Source organism: Patiria miniata, unplaced genomic scaffold (genome assembly GCF_015706575.1).
Source record: "Patiria miniata isolate m_02_andy unplaced genomic scaffold, ASM1570657v1 HiC_scaffold_22, whole genome shotgun sequence".
Classification (NCBI taxonomy): Eukaryota; Metazoa; Echinodermata; class Asteroidea; order Valvatida; family Asterinidae; genus Patiria; species Patiria miniata.
In genome coordinates, this window is record NW_024037061.1 from 16,729,018 (window position 1) to 16,741,611 (window position 12,594).

A 12,594-nucleotide genomic window follows, 5' to 3' on the forward strand; every position below is an offset into this window, starting at 1 on the left:
CTGCAAAAGATGTTGAGAAGACAGCATTCCGAGTAGGGACTGGAGGTCTGTACGAGTTCACCCGTATGCCCTTCGGCCTCTGCAATGCGCCAGCCACATTCATGCGCTTGATGGACAAAGCATTCGGTGACAAAAACTTCCAGTCTCTCATCGTCTACTTAGATGACATCTTAGTCTTTGGACGTACCTTCGAGGAGACGCTTGAACGACTACGGTTAGTGCTGGACCGCCTCACTGAATTTGGCTTGAAGGTTAAACCAGAGAAGTGCAACCTGTTCACGGAACAACTGAAGTACTTGGGCCATTCCATATCTGATGGAGGGATATCTCCAGATCCTGAGAAGATCAGCGCGGTGAGAGAATGGAAGAAGCCAGCTACAGAACGTGAACTCCGTGGGTTTCTTGGTCTAGCTGGGTACTACCGCCGTTTCGTACCGGGGTTTGCTAAAGTCGCGGCTCCACTCCACGCACTCTTAGGAGGAACAGGGAAGAAGAAGCACAGAAAGGTCAGTCCCACCAAACCCATATCAGATGCATGGGATGAGTCTTGTGACAAGTCTTTCACTGACTTGAAGCAACTTCTGACGTCTGCTCCCCTCCTAGGCTACCCTGATTTCTCTCGTCAATTCATCCTGGAGGTTGATGCTAGCTACCAAGGTCTGGGTGCAGTTTTGTCCCAACAACAAGAGCAAGGTTTGGTAGTCCTGGGTTATGCCAGTAGAGGCTTGAGAGAGAATGAAAGGAACATGCAGAACTACAGTAGCATGAAGCTTGAACTGTTAGCATTGCGTTGGGCAATCACTGTGAAGTTCAGGGACATCCTTCTCGGTGCAAACTTTGTCGTTTACACCGATAATAACCCCCTCAGCTATCTTCAGACGAACACGAAGTTGGGAGCAACAGAGACCAGATGGGCTGGAGAGTTGGAACAGTTCCAGTTCACAATCAAATATAGGTCAGGAAGGAGTAACCGTAATGCCGATGCCCTCAGCAGGAAGACCACTCACAGTGAAGATCTGCAAACTGCCCACTCTGAAGAGATGTCCACTGAAGAGACCATTTCTTCATCTTATGCTTCCACTCCCATCCCCTCCACAGTTGTTTCGCAAGTAAGAGGCACCCTGGTTGAAGCTGGACTAAATGAACTCCGCATCAGACCAGATGTGACAGCACCTGCTGCGATGTCAACCCTTCCCTCCATCTCTACCGGAGACATGGCTACACTACAACGGAACGACAAACACCTAGGCAGATTGTGGACTTACTGGGAGAGTGGACGACAACCACACATCAGTAAGCTCATGAAGGAGGACAAGCCAACGCGGAAATTGCTGAAGTTCTGGAACCACCTGGAGGCCAGAGACAACATTCTCTACAAGAAAAGAAAAGAAGCGAGTGGCGAGATCAGTCAACTTCTACTTCCTCAAGTTCTACGAGAGCAGTTGTTAGCCGCAGTCCATGATCAGGTTGGACATCAAGGAGTAGAAAGGACCCTTGCACTCGCCCGTAGCAGATGTTTCTGGCCAGGGATGATACACGACATCGAAGAGTACTGCCGGAATTGTCAGAGGTGTATGTTGGCCAAAGCTGGGAAGAAGCTCCATCCTACCATGGGTTCCTTAATCGCCAAAAGACCCCTTGAAGTTCTCGCCATAGACTTCACCGTCCTGGAGCCTGGCACAAACAATATAGAAAACGTGCTGGTTCTCACCGATGTCTTTACAAAGTTTACACAAGCCATACCATGCAAGGACCAAAAGGCAAGAACGGTGGCTCTATGCTTAGTGAGAGACTGGTTCGTCCGTTTTGGTGTGCCTCGCAGACTTCACAGTGACCAGGGCAGGAACTTCGAAAGCAAAGTCATCCGGGAACTCTGTGAGATGTACGGTGTCACCAAGAGCCGAACGACGCCTTACCACCCCGAAGGAAATGGGCAGTGCGAGCGTTTTAATCGTACCATGCACGATCGCTTACGCACGCTGCCCCCAGACCAGAAGCGCAGATGGCCAGAACATCTCCCAGAGCTGATCTACGCATACAACGCGACACCCCACTCCTCAACAGGTTACTCCCCCTACTATCTCTTCTTCGGCCGGGAACCGAGATTACCCGTAGACCACCTTCTTGGGTTCGGAAGAGAGGAAGACGACGATCCTGAACTTGACCAGTGGATAGCGGACCATCATGTGCGAATGCAGCAAGCATTTCAGAAAGCTGCAGGCACAACAGAGAAGGAGGCTCTCAGAAGACAGCAACGCCACAATGAGGCAGCGAGAGATGAGGATCTCCATGTTAGAGCAAGGGTCTTTCTTCGAAACCGTTCCGTCAAGGGGAGAAACAAGATCCAAGATGTGTGGGACAACCGACCTCACAAAGTTTTGGGGAGGCCGAACCCTACCGGCCACGTCTACATCGTTACTCCACTTGACGGAGAGGGAAAGGAGAAGACCCTGAATCGAAAGGACCTCCTAGACAGCAGAGCCTTGGTGCTGGATGAGGATGAACCTCCAGCTACTGGATGTCGTCATCAAGATGACCCAGTTTTGCCAGCGCACACTGACAAAGATGAGGAGGCAGAAGAGGAGGCAGATGAGGTGGTCATCATATTGGAGACAGAAGGTGAGACTCCGGCGATGCCAACAGGTCAACCAGAGCCAGAGAGTGCACCTGCTGCTTTTCACAAAGCAGGGGAGCACCAGCCCGAGGACCAAGCCCCTCAATCTTCAGATGTGCAAGATCCGGAGAGAGCACCCTCTGCTTTACACAAAGCAGGGGAGCACCACCCTGACAATCTAGCCCCGCAACCCCCATCAGAAGTGGAAGATTCTTCACCGGAACCCACTACAGAGGAGGAGGTCCCACTTGCCAAAGCGGAGCAGTTGCGCCACACCAGCCGTGCTGGAGCGGGACAACACTCCAATCTCCATCACCTCCCGAAGTCCGTCATCCAGTCGGAGACTCCAGCAATGCCTGTCCCTGCACCTGCGATAGACCCACGTGTACTAGCAGACATCAGCCGAACGCAGCTGCTGTTGGCACAGATGTTGGCCGGAGTCCAGCCAAGATGATTTTTTTTTGTAAATAGTTAATTGTACTTTGTTTTTTGGTATTAATCTTTTATCTGTTTAGGTTGTCGGGACGCCAACCTTAGAGCAGGGGAGTATGTGACAGCTCATTTACATATTTCTCCTGCGCAGCGCCCTCGCTTGACCCTTAAGGTAAAGCTCTCACTTAGCCAATTGTCTTGAGTGAGTCATTCCACCACTAGCACTGGTACTGTAAACACCACACAGTGTCCTGCCACTTCTACACATGTTCTTAGTTAATGCCTCAAGATTTTGTGGATGACTCGACTGGGGTAAGAATTCATTTATATTGTTTTAATAGTTGTTCTTATTGCTGAAGTTCCTAAGTTTCTTTTTATTGAGACTTTGTGAACACTTTTTGATTAATTCTGAAGTTAGCTGGAGTATTCTTAAACTTTACTCTGATTACTGAATTTAAAGTGGATTCATTCTTTGATGGTCCTTAGGAAGCCCAGATGCACTGTGTTGTTGTATTTATTATTGCATATTTGGGAAAGATCATCCTTTTGATGACTTTCTGTGTTTAGAAATATAATCTATTTCCATGGATTTGAAGGATTTAGATTTCCCTAACTTTGATTACATGTACATGTATATCCACTTTATTTCTTGTTCACATTTAGTTAACTTCTTGAGTACACAAAGTTCAAGAATAGATTTCCTTATTTTACAATATATTCCTCATCATCTATTTTCCACTTTTTTATGAACATATTCTTAGATTTATACTTTTAGTGTATAAATTCATAGTTCCTTTGTCCTGTGTAGATGTCCATAGTGCAGTGTAGTATAGCCACTGTTTAGACCCTTAATCCCCTAAGTTGCTGCATATATAATGAGGTGCACACAGTTTCTTGGAAGACACCATACCTTAGTACAGGGAGGCAGGAAGTCTGCCAAGTATGTTTATTACCCTGCAGAGATTTCTTTTGTCCAGTGTTTATTGGAGCGTGTGACCTAAGATACCAGTAGTGTCTTATTAGACTGGCACACTAGTCCTTACGTTTATGTGATGCAGCATATATTACTCATATTTCTCTTTTTACACTTAATTAAGCATGCCATCTGCATATTTGTTTAGCATTTATTTAGTTATGTTATTTCTCCATAGTCCTTTTTTGTGATACTAATTCACTTTTCCTAAGTTAGTTTCTTTATGGATCCTTAGGTTATAATGATGAGTGGACTGATTTAAGTCTATGGTTTGCTGAGTCCATAGTCATATATATTTAGAGGTCATTGCACATTTGCTTTAGTTATTTCCTATTTTGTCTTTGCAAGTTAAAGCATTCACATGCCTTGTATTAATTCATTTTGGAATTTAACTTGACTTTTCAGTTAGAAGCAAATTGTGTTATTGAAATAGATTTATCTCTATTGATTGCATTATAATCCTTGCTGATTATTATTTGTTCTTTTTATAATTTACTTTGCTGGATTGGTATTTCCTAAAGCATTGTATTTATATGGAATTTCTATTTTGTATCTTTTCAGGGTTTTGTTTTGTTTGTGTAAGATGCAGTTCACCATTAAATGAACCAGACACAGTAAATGTACACCATCCTTGTCGTGTCACATTTTCCAGTGTCACATTTCGTTTCCTTTGGAGGGCACCGAACTCAAAGAACCGGAGGAGCTTGAGTGGAACATCCTCCCATTTGGGACGACGTGTTGTCCATGCTGTGCATCCTTTGCACTCCAGAAGCATGTGAAGGACAATGTAAAGGACCCAGATATTCTGCGCAGTGTTCTTGAGGCTTTTTATGTGGACAACTGCCTTGATGGGAAGACAACTGTTGACAAAGCCCGACTGCTTGTGGAAAGGTTGTGTAAAGCCCTTGGCAGTGGGGGGTTCCCAATCATCAAGTGGGCGAGTAACGCGGCTGCAGTGGTTGCCGACCTGCCTCCAGAAGCTCGGTCACACAACACTGAGTGCTGGCTCTCCCTGGGCAGTGATTCTCCTGACGAAGCAGCTTTGGGACCTCGTTGGAATTTTGAAGCAGACGTCCTGAATTACAAGCTTCAGTTGACAGATTGGCCGGTACTCACTCGTAGGGCAGTGCTGAGTTGTACCAGTTGCATGTGTTCTGTGATGCATCCGAGAAGGCCTACGGGGCAGTCGCATACCTACGAGCAGTAAACCAGTCAGGCGAGGTCTCAACTCGGATTGTGATGGCGAGATCACGCTTGGCACCGAAATGTGTACAGACCATACCCAGACTGGAGCTTTTGGCTGCAGTCATCGGGGCAGAACTTGTTGAGCTACTGGAAGATGAACTGGCCATGAAGATTCCACTTACCTGCTGGAGTGACAGTACGACTGTACTTGCATGAGTCATGAGTCTGAGTCTTGCCGGTATGGAGCCCGTGTTGCCGAAGGGCAGCGGCTTACAGATCATGTTAATTGGCGGTATGTAGAGTCTAAAAACAATCCCGCTGATGACCTCACTCCAGGTCTCCAGTTGCGAAAGCTACATGAAGGTAGTGGATGGCACACACCACCATTTCTAGTTCAGCCTGAAGCAAATTGGCCCAGAAAACCATACAAGGTCACCCCGGAAGCGGCAAGTTTGGAATTGAAGCCAGACTTCTTCACCAGACTGCTGGTGACACCCCAAGAGAAACGTCCAGAAGTTGATGTTTCACAATTCGACTCATGGGACAGGCTGGGGTTGAGGGGTATGGTGAAGCTCTCTACATCAGCGCTCTCTTGAGCGCTGATGACCATTTGGAGGTTCAAAAACTCCTTTTCCAGCAAGTGCATTCCGACTGTTTTCAAAATGACCTTGTGACTCTCTGCGTTGGCAAACCAGTTTCAAATAAAAGCAGATTGAGTTGCCTTTCCCTTGAATATGACAACCAGAATACGCTCATCCGAGTTGGTGGGCGACTCCGTCGGGCATCAGTGCTGGACGCTGATGCCAAGCACCCGATAGTGCTAGACCCCAAACACCCAATTACTCGTCTGCTCATCAAAGAGGCTGAGTGTCGCTTAGGACATAGCGGTGCCGACATGGTCCTTGCTGACGTACGACGTCGTTTCTGGCTGCTACGGGGGCGACACTCTATCAGAAGCCTGCAAAGTCACTGTGAAGGCTGCATCAGGCGACGTGGAAAGCCCTCCATTCCCAAGATGGCAGATCTACCAACAGCTCGACTCCACATTAACAAACCTGCCTTTTATTCCACAGGAGTCAATTGTTTTGGCCCATTCAAGGTTTCTATTGGCCAAAGGACTGAACAGAGATGGGGAATCCTTTGGAAGTGTATGACCACCCAAGCAGTCTATCTTGATCTACTTGACTCCCTTGACGCTGATGCCTTCCTGATGGCATTAAACCGTTTCCATTCCTGGAGAGGTGCTCCATATGAGGTCCTGTGTGACAACAAAACCAATTTCAAGGGAGGATTGACAGAGTTGACAAAGGCCTTCAGTGAGATGACGCCTAGCTTATGCAGGAGAAGCTTGGAAAGTCCAAAGTCCGATTCCAGTTCAACCCACCCGCAGCTCCTCACTTTGGTGGAACTTGGGAAAGGGAAGTGCGCTCAGTGAAGACAGCGCTATCTGCCATCCTTGGTAACCGGACTGTATCTACCTCCGTCCTGTACACCAGTTTGGTTGAGGTGGAAGCACGTACTCCTCAACTCAAAACCTTTGGGGTATGTGTCCTTGGATGTTGCAGACCCTTATCCAATCACCCCATTCATGCTGCTTATGGGGCGGCGGGATGCATGCTCCACCCCAGGTCATTTATCCAGAGCAGTATGTCCATGGTCGTCGTCATTGGCGCCAATGTCAGGCATTGATGCAGCAGTTTTGGAGGGAGTTTGTTGGCTCGTATCTTGGCCCGCTATGCAAGCCCCGCCAGAAGTGGCAAGGGGAGATGCAGGATATGGCAGTGGGTAATGTGGTCCTGATGATAGACCCACAGCAGGTCCGAGCTTTCTGGCCCTAAGCTTGGCCCGGGTAACTGAGGTTCTACCAGGTGATGATGGACGTGTACGTGCAGTGAAGGACGAGACTGGTGGTCGTGTCTACACCCGTCCAGTTTCCATACTGATCCGACTGCCAGATGAAACACAAAGTCCGGCTGAAGGAGCTGACCCAGTCCTACCTAACCCAGACTAAGACAACATGTAGTTGTCACCTTGTTTTTCTCTACCCTGCCCTTGTTCATGGGGTGGCCATGTTGTTAATGTTTCTCTACTGTGTGGAGTGTTCCTGTTACTTAACCTTTAACTGTTCTTATACTCCAGTGTTCTTTACCTTACCTTACCTTGCCTTACCTTACCTTACCTTACCTTTCCTTTCGCCTGTGGCAAGTAAACTATTGCTCAAAGTTTAGGGGCGGCTGTGTTGCGAAACCGCTAAGCGTGAAGGGCGCACTCTAGAAGCCGGCCGCTCATCGCGCAGACCATGCTTTAGAAAATGTTGCTGGGTTGGAACGGGTGGAATGATTTGTTGACTTATTTGTTCTAATTACGTGATTTTAGCAGATTCATATGATTATTAGTGTTCGTTTCCTGATCAACCAATTATCCTAGACCATATATCTAAGCATTTTTGTTGTCGAATTAATAGATAAATAGGGTTACACTCGCCAAGGTGTCGGAAATAGACGCATATCCATATGTTTTCGTCCTGCATCGCATTTATGAGACTCGCCATTGCAGAACGGTTCCAATTTGTTACTTGGTGTACATGTGTATTTCCTTTCCCTTTGTTTGTAATCTTACAGACCAAACTTCCGAACGAACTTCCGAATGGTTCATCCACCAACCCCTGCAATATGAAATCCTAATTGTATTAACATCAATACTGTCGGAGGAGAAATTGAGTAAAATATGCACATTGGACAGCTAGCAACGTACCCTGGATATTGTTTCCCTCAATATTCAACACAGTCAGAAAAGTACAAACTATAGGCGTACTTTAGTAAAATTCAGTGCTTGGCCTATCTCCGAAATCTGCAGCCCACATGACTTGCATACTGTGCTGTGCTGCTTATGTCCATTAGCGAAATATTCCTTGTGATCTTTAAACCCCCAAGATATAATTTCTGACGAAGAAGACATATCCCAGTACGTCTGAATCGAACTCGCCGCCATGCGCCAGAGAATGTGACGCGTTTCCAACAAAGAGATTTGTCAAATCATCAGTTCTTTAGCCAATAAATCATGCAGTCTCGACGTTATTCCGACCTGGTTTCTCAAGGCTAACACTGATTCATTTCTTCCGATCATTACCCATATAGTCAACACATCGATTTCTACAGGTACCTTTCCAGATTTGCCGAAACATGCTATTGTCACTCCAATCCTCAAAAAGCCGTCGCTTGACATCAACGAACTTGCCAACTATCGTCCGGTGTCGAACTTACCTTTTCTTTCGAAGGTCATTGAAAAGGTTATCGCTTCTCGCATTACGACACATGGATGACCACAATCTATGGGAACCGCAACAATCTGCATATAGATCTGGACACAGCACTGAAACTGCACTGCTCTCAATCAAAAATGATATCATGCTGATGATTGGTGGCACGAAAGGCGTGTTTCTTGTCCTTCTCGACTTAAGTGCCGCCTTCGACACTGTGGACCACCAGATCCTTCTATGGATGCTCAGTTATTCCATTGGCCTGACGGGAAAGGCACTATCTTGGTTCCGAAGTTATCTTAGGATCGTGTAGTGTGTGTATTGACGGCACGTTTTCACACCAAAAACCACTTGACTATGGGGTACCACAAGGCTCGGTATTAGGTCCATTGGCATTCACCATCTATAAAGCCGATTGGAGACATCATTCGTGAACATGGTCTTAGTTTCCATATATATGCGGACGACACTCAAATCTACTGCAGCTTCAACCCCAAGGATCCGGAAACGATCAAATCTGCTCTTACTAGACTGTCAACCTGCATTTAAGATTTGAAGGTATTGATGACACAAAACATGCTCAAATTGATCGATTCAAAGACTGAATTTCTGGTAGTGGCCTCGACACACACACTCCGCAATTTACCTCCCATTACTCTATCATCACGCCATCGCAATCTGTCTGCAATCTTGGAGTTCATTTTGATTCAACCATGTCAATGTCAACTCATGTTCTCTATCTCAACCGCAGTATCCACTTTCAACTTCGCAACATCTCGTGAATTCGCCAGTTCCTGGATTTTGAAACTTGTCACCACGTCATCCGTGCATTAGTTCTGTCCCGTCTGGATTATGGTAACTCTCTACTATATGGTATCGCGGAGTCAGGACTGGATAAACTCCAACGACTACAAAACCAGGCTGCACGCCTTTTATTCACCACGATAGACGTGAATCGGCTTCCCCACTACTTAACCAACTTCACTGGCTTCCCATCCGGCAAAGAATTGAATTCAAGATAGCCCTTCTCATCTTCTCACGTCTCCATCACACGTCTCCTCCGTACCTTAACCGCCTCATCCAGCTCAACGTATCTGGCCGACCTGGCCTTCAATCCAGTAACGATGGTACACTATTGTCGGTGCAGAGATCCAAGAACACCTCCACTGACAGTGCCTTCGTTATTGCCGGCCCTAAGCTCTGGAACACCATTCCCTCAAGCATCAGATCACAGGAGACTATTTCATTACTCAGAAAACACTTAAAAGCTCACCTGTTTCCAATTTCATGCTAACATGTCTGTTTCATTATCTTGTGTTTTTTAGCGCCATGATCTAGATAGAATGGCACTTTATAAATCCTGTTATTATTATTATTATTATTATTAAAGAGTGATGTGCACCAGCGATACTGCGAGCGCTGCCAATACCCATTCAAGAATACTCGATTTAGAGTTGACAAAGAATACGGCGCAATACTTTCATCATTTTCATATACACTCGGTGAAATTTTTGGTCAAAGTCTGGAAAAAGTTTTGGAAAAAATCTGAATTTTCTTTTTAAGTACTGCGCGACTGGGATCGAGTTCACCGAGTACAATTTGTCGAGTTCAGGAACGAGTCCGAGTACAAAATTTCGAGTATGTGCAGAGTACTTGTTTTTTTCGAGTACTAATGATCGAGTACGGGCCAAGTTCTTATTGTTACTCGAGTAGTTCGTGTACGAGTACTCCAACACTGGTTGGAACTATAACACATTCCTAAGGCGAGTGGTGCTTTGACTTTTTTGTTTCCTTTTTTGGTTTAAATTATTCAAGCCAAATTCCCAAGCCAATGTCACTGATTATAAAAAAGGGAACGATATCTACTTATGGTGTGATCTGTTTTTTTTTCCTGAAATATCTTGCAGACCTACATGTATTGATCACATCGTCTCCGCTTACTGCGGACTGAGACTGAAGGGCGGGGAGATACAACTGAACCGTGGTGAGTGTATTTCAAGAAACTGAAATCTAAGCAAATGACATTAAAACATGAATTGGAACTAACTACATGTACATGTACACTGAAGTAAATCAGAAACAACAATAACACTTTTATAACTTCAACAAGGCCCATGCAGCCAAAATAAAGGGACTGTTTTACCGCCCTGGGCCCAATTTCATGGAATCCGTAAGCGTACGTGGGGAATCGGCGCTAGCGGTAGCAAAAAAATTACGCTTACTGTAAGCGCATTTCACGGGCGCAAAATTTATTTGCTACGGTTAGCACGAACTGTATAGCCACTGCGCATGCGTAAGTGAGAAGTGTGTGAAAGTAAATAAACTGCGGCTTAAATAGGCAAAGTCGTCTGCTACATATTTGTCGTGTGCAAACTTGAAAATGAGCAACGAAAAGGAGACACAAAAGAGGAGGGGAGCACCCTTCACTCCTCAAATTGATGTAACACTAGCTACCTCTTATTTAGAGGAAAAAAAGTATAATAGAAGGACCTTTTCTCCCAAATTTAACACGGTCTGAGGCCTAAACCTATACCTAGCCCAAATCTGTGCTGGAGAGAAAATTTCCAGGGGATTTTGCCAATCTCGCAGTTAATACTCGCGGTCGGCGGTAATTGCAACGACCGCGGCAATGTCTTCTTCGACGAATAATTGCCATTTTCCCACTGTTTAGCACAAAATATCAGTCTTAAGCGCAGAAATTCTGCGCTAACTTTTTAAGAACAAAATCTCTGCTTACAGAATCCATGAAATAGATTCTGCGCTTAGGGCGCCCATAAGCGCAGAATTCCATGCTTACGGATTCCATGAAATTGGGACCTGAATCCTTCAAAATCCTCTTTGACAAAGTGGAGGAATTTGGAGGATTGATGGCAAAATTGCTCTACTGATTTTGTAGGATGCACTTTAATTGTCAAGATCTTGGGCCGAACCTTGTGATGTTTTTGCTCAGGCATGCATAGCCTGGATTATGCTTGAAATCTTCTGTACTGCCATAGGATGTCACTGGCCAAGCCTCAACATATTGACAGTCACTGCCGCAGGATTTTGCAGGATTCAGGCAGTGGTGACCCTTCAACACACCATATTCAAGAAAACATTGAGAAACTTGCAGGATTGAGGCTATATGCTATTTTTCCATGAGGCCAGTTGGAGGATTTTGATTGAGGGTTAATAGATGAGTGCTCCCTGCCTTCATAGAGTAGGAATGACTGGTTGTGATTGTTATGAAACTTATCTTTGCAATGTACTTCGACTGTACAGAGATTGATAAGCCAGCTGCGCCTTGTACAAATGTATGTCAGTTTTATTCAGGTTATGTTGGCTACATCATGTGTGACTTTTCGAGAAATTCTCTCCCAAACTCCAGGCAAAGAAGACAACCCCTAAAATGAGTGATGTTTCCCAAAGAAAGTGAAAAGTAGCCATCTTGAAAATGGATCCTTCCACAGTTCCACTATAGGCTACCCCTAGAACTATTAAACTATGGCGCTCGAGTAGAGCGCCATAGTTCTAGGGGTACGGTATCCCTCCACAACTTGGCTAAAATAGCATCACTTTCGGGCCTGATTGCATCCAAAATGCTCTGAATTGGAAGCCCCAAGTCCAGGCCAGAGGTACATGTACTTGTATGGCCATATCTCGTCAATTATCCAATTCCATGTGTAGAGAATCCTAGGGACGGGGTGGGGTTGGGTGATGAGGTAGTACTAGTGCGGGTTGTATAACTGACTGGTGAAGAGCTCTGGGTCTGGCTAAATGGGTGATTGGGAGGGCAACACGGGCACGCAGGTCCTAGTGAACAGGTGACGCTTTGACGGTTAGTTTCCTTGCCTCAGGCTCAATGACTGCCATTTATTCCTGCCAACCTGCCAGCCCAGCTGCCAATTCTCACTGTGTGAGAATTCGGCAGTGAGGTCAAAATACAAAGAATACAAATTACAAAAAGCACGCACATGTCAGTGTTACACAGGTATAAAATTACAATAAACGTGTACATGTAGATCTATTTCCCCAAATTAAATAAACAATCTTCGCATGAAATAAGAATTACCTCAGGCAATGCTGAACATAAAGGAGCAGGCTCACATTTACACATGCTGGCCAGGCACACTCATACACACTATCAACCAC

General features: G+C 45.6%; 1 protein-coding gene across 2 annotated transcripts in view; it reads left to right on the forward strand.

Annotated features, from left to right (window-relative positions):
- LOC119730451 (gastrula zinc finger protein XlCGF26.1-like) overlaps positions 1-12,594 on the forward strand; it is a 32,524-nt gene that overhangs the window by 7,629 nt on the left and 12,301 nt on the right. For both annotated transcript variants that reach the window (XM_038203367.1, XM_038203368.1), the window contains exon 2: positions 10,371-10,447. The gene's annotated coding sequence lies outside the window, so the exon portion shown is untranslated. The remainder of the gene's footprint in view (positions 1-10,370; positions 10,448-12,594) is intronic.